The sequence below is a fragment of the Lycium barbarum genome, chromosome 4 (genome assembly GCF_019175385.1).
Source record: "Lycium barbarum isolate Lr01 chromosome 4, ASM1917538v2, whole genome shotgun sequence".
In the NCBI taxonomy this organism is placed as follows: domain Eukaryota; kingdom Viridiplantae; phylum Streptophyta; class Magnoliopsida; order Solanales; family Solanaceae; genus Lycium; species Lycium barbarum.
In genome coordinates, this window is record NC_083340.1 from 54,450,368 (window position 1) to 54,461,903 (window position 11,536).

General features: G+C 29.2%; 1 long non-coding RNA gene across 2 annotated transcripts; it reads left to right on the top strand.

Moving 5' to 3' along the window:
• Positions 1 to 1,824: 1,824 nt before the first annotated feature.
• LOC132636029 (uncharacterized) lies at positions 1,825 to 5,012 on the top strand. Of its 2 annotated transcripts, none has more exons than XR_009580924.1 (2): positions 1,825 to 2,531; positions 3,690 to 5,012. It is a non-coding gene; the product is annotated as an uncharacterized LOC132636029 (long non-coding RNA). The 2 variants fall into 2 exon arrangements; XR_009580923.1 differs by having other exon boundaries at positions 3,710 to 5,012.
• Positions 5,013 to 11,536: the final 6,524 nt, after the last annotated feature.

Consider the following 11,536-nt stretch of genomic DNA (forward strand, 5'->3'; position numbering starts at 1 on the left):
AATCCCTGATAATGCATAAAAGCAATTACGCAGTACAAGTATTAAATATATACAAACACTAAAGCTAAAGCTGAAATCATGAAGCATAAACAAGCAAAACACGAAATAATCTGAATCTATGCTCACGGGACATAGTATGTATTTATCTATACCTTACCCCGTCTTCCGGAGAGGGCATTATTTACCTCCATCTTACCCGGATGAGCAATATATGAAATACACTGAATTTGAATCTATGCTCACGGGACATAGTAGGTATTTGTCTATGTCTAACCCCATCTTTCGGAGAGGGCATTATTTACCCTCCATCTTACCCGGACAAGCAATAGATGCACTACACTGAATCTGAATCTATGCTCACGGGACATAGTACGTATTTGTCTATGTCTTACCCCGTCTTTCGGAGAGGGCATTATTTATCCCCATCTTACCCGAGTTACTTAAAATTTTAGCATCTATCTCTCACCGAACATCAATGGGACCTGTGGAAGTATGCCCCTCTGAGGATATGATAAGTGGAACATACATCCAATCAATACCACTTCTAAACTTGACATTTATATAAATAGTATCTATTTAAGTGAAATTACGCTAAAGGACTCATACGGTCATTACTTTAGAAATTTGAAAGTTATCCAATTTAGGTCATGCTTGCCCACTCACATGAACTAAATGGTTTAAATGCATACATACAACACAAACCATATGCTTTTTATGAAAAGCAAGTAAACTAAGAGTTTAAGCGTCACTTGCCTTATAACCGGAACTCAACTCTCTTGAAGTGTCAAATCCTTCAAACAATCTCCAATAGCCTCAATCTATTCAATACCATAAATAAATCGTCCAAATTAGTCTAGGGAAATCAATCCTATAATTTTAGGTTTAGAATTAAATTTCAATATTCTATACCTTGATTCCATAATCTATATATATAAAATAGAAGAGGTACAAGCAATGTAGTTTAGCCAAGTGGCAAGCTAATAACAAGCCACTTGGCAATTTTAAGACAAAGTTAATGAAGTTATGTAATAACATTAATTTAAATCTAAAGATAAATATTTTAAACTATTAAAAGATCATCTAAATTTGATTAGTTATTATATTTGATTGAGATAAATCTCTCAAAATCAAGTGTAGTTATCTCGAATGATATGGCTTTACTAAATTTACTACAGATAAATCACCTAAAATCTTCTCTAACTTTACAAAATTCTATACTTTAAACTTCAAATTTAATTAGAAAATATAAGTGAATATTTCAACTATAGCCAATAAAACCTACGTTTTTGACTCTTTTTTATAGCACACGATTTTGTCTTTTTTTTTTTTTTTTTACTTTGTTTTTTAACATTATGCTTATCCAAATCAACACAGTTGAAATTTTTGAATTTGAAAATGATTGCAGAGTTTTATCATTAGGGGTAATCAAGATATCACCACTTTTCAAAATACAACAAATTTCGAATAAGATAAGAAGTACACGTCTAAAGTGATCATAAATATTTCAGTAATATCAATACGTACTGTGGTTCAAAATTGATAATTAAAGATATAGAGCAAGTTTAAAATATTGAATGTGAGGATAAATATTTTAAATCAAATAATAACAATAAGAAATTAGATATCGGCATATAAATGATAGATATTGTTTAATATTTTAAATAATATTTATTTTGAGTTTAATTTAAATATTTGAAACTGAATTTGAATCTAATTAGAAATATATTAGTATATGAATTTACAACAAAAAATTAAAGAAAAAAAAAGATTAAATTTCAATTGGGCTTGAAAGGTAAATTATTGAATATGGATAAGCCTTGCTTCTTTCTTTCGTTAGAAGAGAAAGAAAGAGAATAATAAGGAGGGAAAATGAAAGATAAAGTTGCATTTTACGTACTATTTATTTCTTGACTACAACTATTTTGCTTGCATCACAGTATTGAGATGATCTTTTGTTTTAAATTTAATTTGAAGATATATTTTTTGAATTTGAAGATAAAGTTTTCATTTTAAGTTGAAAACTCTTTTTTGAATTTTCTACTAATATAGAAACATGAGTGGAAAGCTGGATCGTCGTCCGCCTAAGGCAATTATGACATTTTCATGAAACCCAGAAGCTTCTTCTTATTTTTTTCTTTTAACCAAACCGAGCTTCTTTTTCTTAACCAAACCCAGAAGCTACTCACTTTCTTGACGCGCCACTTTCTGTTAAAAAAAAATATATCAGCAAATCAAGAAGCTTTTAGTAGAAAAATATAGTGTAATTTTTGCTCATATCATCTAGCTCAGATTGTTGCTGCAGTTTTCAAATATTTGTTTTTGAAGTTTTATTTCAATTTTACTATAATAGAAGAGTGGGTTTAACCACCAGATTGTCGTCAATCCATTCTCACTGCTAAAGGGCATTTTCATCATTTTAGGTCTAAGCCCTTTTCTTATTTCAATCCAGCTTTCAGCCAAGTGCCATATCCTATCTGTCATAGTAAATCAATTTTCTCAGGTTAATCAGAGTAGTATTGTGAAATTTCCAGGTATTTCAACTTTGCTCTGTTCATTTTCATGTTTGTCTCATGTTTTGTTCTCTCTGTGTTTGAATCTTCTATGGATTGATGAAGTTTTTAATCTTTCATTTAAATCTCCAAATCAATCTTCCTCATAAAATCTTCCTCAAATTTTGAAGCCTAAGTTGTATTTGGGAGTTGATATTTTAGTCTGCAGAAATTTCTAAGTTGTGTTTGGAAGTTGATATTGTAGCCTATAAAAAATGGCAATTTTAATTTTATATTCCATAATTGCTGCAATTGGTACTAACAAAAAGGAGAAAAGAAATGTATTTCCCCTTCATCATTGTTTTTTCGTTGGATTTGTAAACACCACAGCAGTTGTTTGTATTGGAAAATTGAAGGGGATGAGGAGGTCCAGGAATTAGTATCCGAGGAGGACAAACCAATGGAGGAAGCTATGGCTCTGGAAACATGTTTATTTCATTTAAAGTTTTTTGATAGAATAGCAGGTTTCCAACAATGGGAGTAACTGGACAATACTTAACAGATAGGGCTTCATGGTGAAGAAAGAAGGTGTTGGAGATGAAAACGGTGATAAGGAAGGTTTATTAATGGTTGAACGAAGCAGAGAGAGTAAAGAGAAAGCTCTAGCGAGTGAGTTGAATAAGAAACTTGAAGCTTATCGAATGAGAAATATTAGAGATGTTTTAAGTTGTTAATGGATGTGCATTGGTTACCTTCTTTCGGTATTAACATACAAATTAAGATCCATGCTTTTACAGGGGGAGCAAAAGATATTTGCCTTCAATACTGTAGACCTACTACAATAGGGAAGTATCTGACTTGACATCTTAATACTATTGATTAATCTTTCAAGTTCTTTATGTGTAATTCTTTTACTGTATAGCTTTAGAAGAGTGTTTAAATTGTTTACCATTTTTGCTGGTGGAATCTCATAGGCCTCAGAGAATATGATAATAAAGTGCTTTCTATGATAGACATAACAATGCACCATGAGATTAACTATGTTCCATGTCTTTGACCAAATTACATTCTTCTACTGGTAATACATTAGAAACTATATAGATAAAGTATATGTGACAATCCTCTGTGGAAAAATGAAGAGTTTTTCATGAAGATGTCTTTCAAGAAAATTGGTTGTTCATTTGGAGTAAGTTGCTTTAGCATGCTTTTGGTGCTTGCAGAGAAGAGCTTTACTCAATGCTATTGGTAACTTGGGGCTAATAGGACCTTATGGAGATGCTTTAACTAAGCTTGAATGCAGTTTAGATTGGATGGAGAGGTTTCTACTCCATTGACTTCTTCAGGAGCCATTTCTAGAATGGCTTACAGGTAGTATACGCCACGTCATCAGTGCTGTTTGGATTAAAGAACAAGTATAAGGACTGACAAGCAGAAGTTATTGGAGTTGTTTCTTGAAAACTTTAGTCACTATTGCTCATCTGGTAATGGTAATAAATTTTCTCCGCTTGAGAAATTCTGTTACTACAAAGCTTAAATCTATAAATGGAGAAGAGAATAATGACTAAGTTGATTAAATTTTGGATAATTTAAAGGTACGAAAAGTAATATAACTACCTGTACAAGATAATAACTACATAATTTTTGAAGTCAATTATTGACTTATTGCTAAGAAAAAAAAAAGAGCAACGTTTAAATGTTTAAGCTTTTAATTGGAGATGAAATTGTGCAATTTACCGGTATTTTTTATTACTAACTGCATAAGTTCATGGTGAACATATTATGTTGCTGAACTCTCGATTGACAAGGTGAACATTATTCTATAAGACTTTCATTGGATTGTAAAGTTTGGAATATATACTGACATGGTGTATTGATGCGGAAGTACGAATATAGCACTTAAATCACATAAAATATAAAACAGAATTCAGGTTATCTCCTCTTGAATTTTGACCAACTCTTTTTTTCCCCCTTCCTTAATCTAGTATGATGCATTTTGTCTGATGTGTCTTTCAGAGGCTTTTTCCTGATATGTTCTGATTTTTAGATGCTTGTGTATTACTGATACTTTGGTTCCTACATTGTTTCTGTCTTCTTCAGATTTACTCTCTATTATGGTAATTGCGTGTTCATCATTTCAGAGTCGGCTAAGTATTGCTTCTTCCTGTTGCAAGGAGGCCAACATCCCAAAGTTGATCCTTATATTTTGGATGGTTAAGACTTAAGCATTAGAAATTATTGGTCATGTTATTGTCATTTAAAGTTGTTAAGTAACAGAATAACTTTTTTTTTCTTCAATTTATGTATCCTTTGAGTGGTAGACAATGACGAATCATTGGAATAACTTAACATGCTAGACCAGTAGTTTGTACATGCTACATTACGGAGAGAACGTTGTTGAGTACATCATCTTTGTTTTTTTCGTTCATTTTTCTGTATTCTAAATTGGTACAATGTGATGAAACTATTTGTAATATTGAGCTTATATGCAGATTTAATCTCTGCATTCAGTTGGATTTCCTGCAATTATTGTAATAACTATTTCACATTGAAGCGCTGCAAAATGTAAATGTTGGGCCCGTGCTTGCATGGGCAGTTTATACTATCACTACCCAATGAATATTTTTACAATTGTACACAACTATATACATATAGATACTATAATCTGAAGTGCGCACGGGCAATTGCCATCTAATTTAATCTATATCTCTATGTTATCATTATCTCTCTCTCCTTCACCTATTTAATCCCCTATAAAATCTAAAGTAAAAGCCAACATTTACAAAATCAGTAAGTTATTCATTAGAAAGAATATGAGAATTTTATTTTTCATTGACTTATTGTTTTCATTATTTTATGAAGTTGTTTGGTTATGCTTCTGATCATTCCTTTTTTGTTTTATGATATTCTCTTAATCATATAGCTTGATTGTGATTTCTTTTTGGCCTACGGTTACAGTTTTCTTTCCTTATTATTCATGTTTTTAGTTTACTGAATTTGTGTTACTTACATTATTGTTGTTTTTAATAGTGCAATTTAACCTTTTTGTGTTAACCTTTTCTCGCTCTTCCTATATGCAGCCATGCAGCAACTTCAAGTTTATTATCAATTATTTATGTGACTGATAATAAACCTGCTAACTTTCTCTCCCTCTCTTTCTTTCTTCCTCTCTAAATGATTTCCTCATCTTTTGAATGTTTTTTTTCCATTAATATTGCTCTTTTTTCTATACTCAATTTTAAAAAATTGATGTAGAGGTACAAGGACACAACAAAAGGCAGCAAAGAGTACTTTTCTGTTTTGGCGTTGGAGTTCTAACAAAGGAGATGAAACAAGTAAAAAAAAAAAAAATGGTATCTTTTGATAGAGTTATTTTATTTAAATTAATATTTCAATAAAAAGGTCAATACTATTATTGCTGAATGTTAAAAGCTTTTTTGTGTTTAATAGTTATTTTATATTAGTTATAAATATGTCAGATTGGATATGATAAATTAGTTTTACTGAATCAGATGTACTTATATTAATATTTTATAAATTAAATCCTTATATATGTTCATGGGATATGATGGAAGTGTTAGTTTTATTATATACAAACGTCTAATGTTATTGCATCCGTGATATTAAATATTGTATTCTTGAATTAGAAAATAAAGTTTGAAAATTTAAAATGAAAGTTTAATTTTTTTTTCTGAAACAAATGCTAAATGGTTTTCATCAGTTCGAAAAAAACCTAGGGTATGAGTTTATTAGAAGATGGCATTTTTTCAAACCTATTTAATTCACATTTTGTTTTTTGGATTTTATTAAATTTAGTTTATATATATATATACATAACTTTCTTACTTACTTTTAATGGAAAAAAAATTGTGAATATATAAACAAAAGGATATGAGACAAGCAAAAAAAATGGTATCTGTCACTCCCCTTTTTTTTCGTAAATAAAAATAAATAAATTTGATTTGTTTTAAATTTATTTAAAAAGGGTTTTTCCAATTAAAGTGACGCTTTGAAAAGGGATTATTAATTTTACAGAGTCGTCACTTGGAATTGAGTTTTGGTGTTCCAAGTCACCTTATGAATCCCTAATCAAAAGGAAATGACTCTATTTTTATTGGTCTGTGAAACAAAAGATCGGGTAAGGAATTCTGTTGACCGGGGAGAAGGTATTAGGCATTCCCCAAGTCCCGTGATTCTAGCACGGTCGCTTTATCAACTTGTGTTCGGCTTAAATTATTTTGAATAAAATGTGTTTATTTAGCTATGCCTATGATTCGCTTAAATATTATTGACCTTTTACTAGTCTTGACTAAGACGCATAGTTGCGACCTCAGCCTCGACTTACACCAGCTAGACGCGTAAACGCGACCTTAACTTGTGTATCGCACCTAGAATTTTTAACCTACTCGCCTTATTTAAACAATGGTGATTATCTTTATTTAAAATCTTAGGTCAAAAGGTGTAATTAATCCAAAACAATTATTTTATCCCCTTTTCACTCTTTGATAAGACTGTAACCGAACATATCATTAATAATTTAAGCACGGTTATGCTTAGACTAATATTTGCCCATTTAAAAAAAATGTTATCAACCTAAGAGTGCTCCCTAATAATTTGAGATAAAGAGACGAGTAAAATAAATTTTTAAAGAAAATATGCAAGAACTGAACTCGACCTACAAAGATTCAATATTTGAGCATTAAATAAAATATTCGTACTCATGCAAATTATTTCAACGATAGAGATCCAAAAACCCAAACTATGAAGGGCATTTACATGTTATGATAATAATGATTAAATACAAATAAATTTAGATTTTAAGTTTTTAAGTATTGAAACGGAGCACCGCAACAAAGCACTTAAAATACATAAATTATTCGTTTCCTTTAACACATTAGTAATAAAAATCAAACCTCCATTTAACCGTTTCAGTTGTCTATATCATATAACTTATCAAACATAAACTTCTCTTTCTTAATTTCATAACTAAAAGTGTACTAGCAGTTAGAGTTCTCAACTCACTTTTGAAACATTTAAATAGTAATGATTAAAAGATTTATATCAGTTTATACTCATTATTAAAATGGCAAACCAAACAAACATATGCAGATAAATCCAACGAAATATTAATCACTAAACATTTTAACATTCAGCAAATAGAAAGAAAGAAGAAATACCGCTAAAACTCATCCATCATGTTCATAATATCACCAAAACCTTCAATAGACATGCATGATCTTCAACAAAAGCATCAACGGATTTTAAACGGAGCCAAAACGGATTTTTCTTCATGTATTATATATTGAAAAAAAAAGAACAACAAATAACTACTAGAAAGATTCGGCTGTTACCTTTGCGTAAATATCTCGCTGAAAAATAATAATATGAAGCTACAATATTCTACCGATTTCCCAGTTAATAACGACTAACTTTAAGTACACGAACTCGAAACCACCAACGGAAACCTCAAACTCGAATTTTAAGAAACCCCCCTTTTTGTTTTTTTGTTTTGTGTTTGCTCTTTTACGTTTCTGTGTGTTGTGTTATATATAATATATGTGGGTGTGTTGCATGAAATATGGAGACGTGAGGGAGTGGGGAATTTAATGGATAATGGTTGCTTAGTGTTTCAAGGGAGAAGGGGATTGATTTTAGGATTAGGATAGGGAGAGGGGACGTGAGTTTCATGGAGTTTTAAGGGTAGTTAGAAAAAAAGTAGGGACTTTAGTTAGCTGGTTAGTACGTATTTTAGGTTAGTATCTTCTTTCATATTTTTAGTTATTTTTTCCCTTAATAGATAAAAAGAGAATATGATGAAAAGAAAATATTACTAGCTATGTTTAGATCAATAAAAATATAGAAAAGCTAAATAGTTAGTCATAAATAAAATGTAATTAGGAAAACTACTAAAGATCACTAGCTTAATATTAAATCCTAAATTAGAAGAGAAAACATATTTTTTGTAATTTTTTTTTTTTTTTTTGAAAAATGAAAACCAAACTTATCCTAAAATGTGACTCTTATTTTTGAAGTTTTCGATCTTTAAATGTAAGACTTACTAAAAAATGAGATAAAAATTAAAATATCTAACTAAACCTAAAAGAAATATTAAAACACTAAAAATGATGTAAAAACTTATGTTCGGTCAAAAATTAGGTGTTCACAGTATCTTTTGATAGAGTTATTTTATTCAAATTAATATTTCAAAAAAGGTCAAATTGTTGTTGAATGTTAAAACCTTTTTTTATGTTTAATAATTATTTTATGTTAGTTATAAATATGTCAGATATGATATGATAAATTAGTTATACTAAATCAAATGTAGTTATATTAGTATTTTATAAATTAAATATTTTTATATATGTTCATGGGATATGATGGAAGTATTAGTTTTATTATATTATAATGCCTAACTTAATTGCATTTGTGATATGAAATATTGAATTAAAAAATAAAGTTTTAAAATGAAAGTTTAATTTTTTTCTCTTGAAACTAATGCTAAATGTTTTTCATCAATCCGAAGAAACCTAGGGTATGGGTTTATTAGAAGATGACATTTTCCCGAACCTATTTAATTCCCCTTTTTGTTTTTTAGATTTTATTATATTTAGTTTATATATACATAACTTTCTAACTTACATTTAAGGAAAAAACTTGTGAATAAAAAATTTGTGAATATATAAACAACGAGTGTATTATCCGTTTATTGCAGTAAGTACTTGGCATCTATTTAAGACTAAGACCATATAGTTTTGAGTGACTGAAGCTTATTTACTGTCAGTGTCTAATCCAAGCAGCAATGACTGTCTCTAACATTGTGTAATCCAAAACGTTATAGCAGGTGGAATAATTTAGTGTTATTATATATAGGAAAAATGGTGTGGACTAGCCATTTTTAGGCATGTAAATGAAAAATAGTAGGAGTTTGTAAGTAATTGAGAAGTAATCATTTTCACAATTAAGTGACAAGATAATAACAATCATATGACAATGTAACAATTATATGGATTAATTCGTTTTTTATAAAGAAGGTACAAATAAAAAACAAAAAGTAGGCTAAGATTTTTGTATAAAAGTACAGAAGGATAAGACTTAAGTATTAAAATTTATATTAGATTCTTTTTAACACGATATAGTAGATTCTCTTTATCTCTAACATGTTTGAATTAGATACATATGAGCATCAATTGGGCAAAAATTAAATTCTTATGTAAGTTTTATATGCATATAAATATATTAGATAGCGATGTTCAGAAGTATTGAAGTGAGGATTTTAGATTAAAGATGATGGGTAATATATTAGAGGGTATGCTGTAAAGATAAAATAGGTTGTCAACAAATTTTTAGAGAATTGTTTTTTACTTTCAAAGCACTTAAGGTATATAATATCTTGATTTGAAATTATGAATAAAATTTGAAGAGCGTGTATTTTTTGGAGGAATATTCAGCTCTATTAAAGTTAGTAATTCTATATGAATCCTACATATATATTCATTTAATTTTGCTTTATTCAGTAATCGAATCATAACAAACTTAAGTCATACGAATAAAAATTGTAATGGCAGAATATTAAATTCAAAGCATGTCAATACTTTTTTTTGGATGAATAAATAATAAAAGTAATAGCCTGTTTGGCCAAGCTTATTTTTCCCCCAAAAGTATTTATTTTTTCAATAAGTGCTTATTTTAAAAGTAGTGAGGTGTTTGGCCAAGCTTTTGAGAGAAAATAAGTGCTTTTGGGGAGTAGCAGAAGCAGTTTTTTCAGAAGCTAAAAAATATAGCTTTTGCCCAAAAGCACTTTTTTGAAAAGTACTTTTGAGAAAAATACACTTAGAAACACTTTTTAAAAGCTTAGTCAAACACTAATTGCTGCTCAAAAGTACTTTTTAAATTAATTGGCGAAACACAAATTACTTTTAGCCAAAAGTACTTTTTTGAAAAGTAATTTCGAAAAAAAAGTACTTTTTAAAATAAACTATTTTTATAAGCTTGACCAAACGGGCTATAAGTCACCATCTCAAAATGCAGAAGAATATGGGCAATGTTTGAATTTTCTTTTACATTCAAATTTAAATAACACGTTAGGTTGATAATTCAAGATAAGTCCTACTTTATATATGGTATTTCGGTATAAATTATTAAAACTAGAAGCTTATTTTTTTAAAAAAAAAAAAAAGATATAAATTGTCAGATATGGTGATTGAAGGTAGTGTACCCATTAAGTTAGTTTTTAATTTAAAAAAAATTTCGCACTCAGTGTTTACACTAAATCATACAAATTTACTTTGGTTAAGTTATAACTTAAAGAGAGAATGTGCTCAGTTTGACGTAAACATTAGTGCAAATAAATTTTTACCATTTTTGAATTCATCATCCTTTTGTTCTGGGATATATTGCGCATAGGAATCAATACAATTATAATTTTATTAAAACAATTAAATTTGGTGTGCTCAACTGAGCAAGATAATAATTTGTATAATTAATTTCTTTTAGTTTCGACTGTGCATCGCGCGGGTACGAATACTGGTTCTTTTAAAAAGTAGAAGTTGAGTCTCAATTCTCTTAGAAAACAGTTATAAAAATATGTTCTAGTCCCAAAATAATAATCATAGTGTGAAATTAAAGAAATAAAAGAAACTAAAACAAAAGAAAAGAAAGAAAAAAAATGAAAACGATACAGTGATGGGTTTGAAACAATTTAAGAAGTTGCAGTAGAGTAATTTCACAATTTGAGTACCTATTTTGTCTTATATCCAATCCTACCACTACAACTAATCATCATTCCTATGATCATTGCTCTCCCTAGTAATTAGGTGATCATCAGACCTCTTCATTCTTTTGTTGCAATCACCAATATACTTATACATATCTCCATAAGACTGCAATAGCAATCTAGCTTTCATACTAAAAATAGTAATCAACGTACCTGAATATTTGTATTTAATCCAAGAGAATTTTCACTGCAATGGTTCTTTAGAGCAGCAACGAAAACTGCCCTATGCCGTTCTCTTTTCTATTTTTTGTTTCTTCTTTATTTTTAAGGCTAACAA